Source organism: Heterodontus francisci, chromosome 35 (genome assembly GCF_036365525.1).
Source record: "Heterodontus francisci isolate sHetFra1 chromosome 35, sHetFra1.hap1, whole genome shotgun sequence".
NCBI classification, from domain to species: Eukaryota; Metazoa; Chordata; class Chondrichthyes; order Heterodontiformes; family Heterodontidae; genus Heterodontus; species Heterodontus francisci.
The window spans coordinates 21,285,863-21,289,621 of record NC_090405.1 but is presented as its reverse complement, the minus strand read 5'-3'; the positions used below and the strand labels follow the sequence as shown (position 1 = coordinate 21,289,621).

General features: G+C 49.5%; 1 non-coding gene across 1 annotated transcript; it reads right to left on the bottom strand.

Moving 5' to 3' along the window:
• Window positions 1-793: 793 nt before the first annotated feature.
• trnal-uaa (transfer RNA leucine (anticodon UAA)) lies at window positions 794-876 on the bottom strand. Its single transcript has one exon. It is a non-coding gene; the product is annotated as a tRNA-Leu (tRNA).
• Between the last annotated feature and the right edge of the window lie 2,883 nt (window positions 877-3,759).

The following is a 3,759-nucleotide window of genomic DNA, read 5'->3' as shown; positions in this document are numbered from 1 at the left end:
TCACTGGAACCAGACCCACTTGTGATGTTATTTCCCCCGAGACGGTGTTTCCTGCACTGAAACTGACAGGGTTTGTGAAAATCAGTTTCAGCTCAATCATTCAGGGACCTGGAATTCCCGCAGTTTGAGCCCGCGCTCACTTCTGATTGGTCACCCTCTTCCCAGTCGCATTTCTTAACCAATCGCAGAGCCTCGAATTAGGGAAAATGCAGCAAATCATTGGCTTAAATTGTCGAAATTGGCAGAAGCTGTCGCACTGGTTCAGGGAATTCAGCCCTGTTTCTCTACTCTCAAGGCTCAGCCATGCTTGATCTGCGTGGTATTTTGCTTTTATTGCAATGTGACAAGACCTCCAATCCTCTGGAAAACGATGGTCAGACCTGCCACTATTTCTTCCCTGGCTTCATTCAACAGCCTGGGGTACATTTCATCTGGTCCTGATGATTTATCCACATTCAAGGATGCTCATCCCATTAAAACTTCCTCTCTCCTTAAGTTATCACGTCCAATACTTCACACTCCTCCTCCTTAATAACAATATCTGCATCACCCTCTCATTTGAGAAGACAGTAAAGTATTCATTAAGGATATTGGCAACATCTTCCACCCCGATACAAAGGTTACATTTTTGATCTTTTCTGTGCCCTGCTGTTTGCTTAGTTGCCTCTTACTCTAATGTTTTGATGCAACATCTTTGGGTCCATTGTTATTTTGCTTGTCCATGTTCTTTCCTGCTTTCTCTTTGCTCTTCACCGCTGCTCCCAAACGCCTCCATTGCAGTCAAAACACAAGGTGTCAGAAGTGGGATTTGAACCCACGCCTCCCATGGAGACTGCGACTTAAACGCAACGCCTTAGACCGCTCGGCCATCCTGACCGCCTACTGGCTATTATTAATGCTAAGGAAATTAACCATTCTTTGTGAAAGTATTTGTGAGCTTGAGGAAATGTCTGGAAGAGGAAAGACCAGCGGGAAAGCTCGGGCCAAGGCCAAGTCTCGCTCCTCCCGGGCTGGACTGCAGTTCCCGGTGGGCCGTGTTCACAGGCTCCTGAGAAAGGGTAACTATGCTGAGCGTGTGGGTGCCGGAGCCCCGGTCTATCTGGCTGCTGTGCTCGAGTATCTGACCGCTGAAATCCTCGAGCTGGCCGGCAACGCGGCCCGGGACAACAAGAAGACCCGCATCATTCCCAGACACCTGCAACTGCCCGTCCGCAACGACGAGGAGCTCAACAAGCTGCTGGGAGGGGTGACTATCGCTCAGGGCGGGGTGCTGCCTAATATCCAGGCCGTGCTGCTGCCCAAGAAAACCAGCGCTCAGAGCTCCCAGAAAAAGTAAAGCGGCCAAAATGTCATCAAATAAACCAAAGGCTCTTTTCAGAGCCACCCACAGTCTCTGTGAAAGGACTGGTTACTGTCAGGAGGGAATCAGTGATGGAGTTATTGTAACAGTGGATTGACCTGTTTCACATCTGTCCAGGTGTCTTTTCAGTTCCCTCTCTGGATTTCGCTCTGTTTCTCTGCTCACACATCTCCCCCTCCAGTTAAGTGAAGAACTGAACTACAGGGTGTAGAATCAACAATTTAATAAATCCCGCTGCCTTCGATTTGATAAATCCCGAGATTATCCCGGTACATTAACGGGAACTGGTTCGGAGCTGATGAATTAATTTAATAATGGAAGTGTCCGGGTTAATTCTCTGTTTTTCATTTGGACAGTTTGAATTGTGTTTTTTTTTCTCTCTGGTGATCTGAGCACCGCTTCTCAATGAGAATCTGCTCCCAGAACAGAGTAAATGCAGGAAGAAAGAGGCCATTCTCGGGCTGTGTGTTTCTCTCCTAACCTGATCTGTTTAGACCGCACTGTTCCCAGAGGACGGAATCAGTGAGAGTTGTGCACACACAGGAGCTGAGTCCACTGCAGCGCTTTAAGATGTACCTTCTCCCCGGCCCTCCCTCTTCTCCGGACACAAAGTTGTTTGTTCCCCCGGCGACGGGATAGAGTCGGGGATTCTCTCCCCGCAGTGTCAGTGGCTGCAGCCCCGGGGAACTGGCGGTTTCAGTCAGAGTGACCGAGCTACCTTACAGGACTCTCCCCCTGAATTTGTGAACTGAGACTACACCGAACACATCTCCAGTTAGAGTGAGGGCCGGACATCCTTCTGTTTTATTACAGAGAGTGGGGAAAGGGCTGGTGGAGGGGATGTCAGCAAGTCACCAGGGATCCTGGATTTACTCCAAATCATTTCCATGTGGAATCTGCAGGCGGGGCCGGGACAGGGATCATTTGATCAGGGGATCAGCTCTTTCCTGAGAGATGTGGGTGGCTCTGAGAAGAGCCTTTGTGTTCAGATGTTTACAAGTTTCCCGCGCTCTTTCACTTCTTTCCAGACCCTGCTTTCTGAGCCTTCGCTGCTTTCGGCTTGACCTTGCTCTTCCATGTCTGCACTTTCTTCAGCGCCTTTCCGCCCGCCGCACTCTTGCCTTTTTTGACCTTCTTCGCAGGAGACTTTTTCTGAAGCGCTGCTTTCTTCACCGCCTTATTTGGCGTTGCCGCCGCCTTGCTGCTCGTTTTCTTGGCTGTTACTTTCTTTGTTGTCACTTTCTTGGCTGCTGGTTTCTTCACCAATGATTTCTTGTCTGCTGGTTTCTAACGAAGGATTTCTTGTCTGCTGGTTTCTTCACTAAAGATTTCTTGGCTGCTGATTTCTTCACTAAAGATTTCTTGTCTGCTGGTTTCTTCACTAAAGATTTCTTGTCGGCTGGTTTCTTCGCTAAAGATTTCTTGTCTGCTGGTTTCTTCACTAAAGATTTCTTGTCTGCTGGTTTCTTCACCTTCTTTCCCACTTTTCCCTGGGTTTTCCTTCTTGCTGATTTTTTAAGGAGCCGGAGGCTCCCTGTCCCTTGCTCTGCACCAGGGAGCCTTTGTTCACATTCCTCTTGATACTTTGCTTGATCTGGGTCCTGAGCTTCTCCACATCGACACCGCTGCTACCCAGAGCCTTCTTTATGGCGGCCAGGGACATCCCCTTGCGATCGCTGAAAGCCGGCACAATCTTGAGGATCTGTTCGCCCAACGGGAGACCGGCTGGCTTGTTCCGGGGAGCCGCCGCCTTCTTCTTGGGGGTCTTGACTTGGGCGGCGGCGGCGGCTGGAGGAGCCGTTTGGGCGGCTGCACGATCGGTCATGTCCGGGACTCTGCACAAATTCTCTCTGTCAATGTGAACTGGGTCAGAAATGAAGCCGGTGATGGTGGCACAGAGCAACTTAAAGGCAGAGAGAGGACGGGGCGGAGACAAGCTGCTGTCAGCTCCCGGCTCCTGCTGTCTCTCTGTGTTTCTCTCTCCTCACAAACTCTCCAATTCCATTGAAATTCAGACACTCCAGACTTCCAGACTAGATCTTTCCGGTCTCTCACTCCAGTATGTTTGCTGTTGAAAAGCTTTCACTAGGATTGAGGACTCCATTTTCCATTTCACCTGGTTTTATTGCTGCACTGACCGCCCTCTCTCACCCCTCGCTGACATGTTCTCTACTTTTCAACTGAAATCTTGAAATTAAAAAAAATGATCCCGAATTCCCACTTTGGGGCTGAGCAGGGAGCAGGGCGGTTCTTTGACTGGAAAATCATTTGATTTTACACAAGAATGACTCTGAAATCCGGCGATGAGAGCGGACCCACAAACACAGTGGCTTCAGACTAACCCGCCCTCCCCTTTAATACAATCTCTCTTCCACAATATTCACATCTGCATATTCACA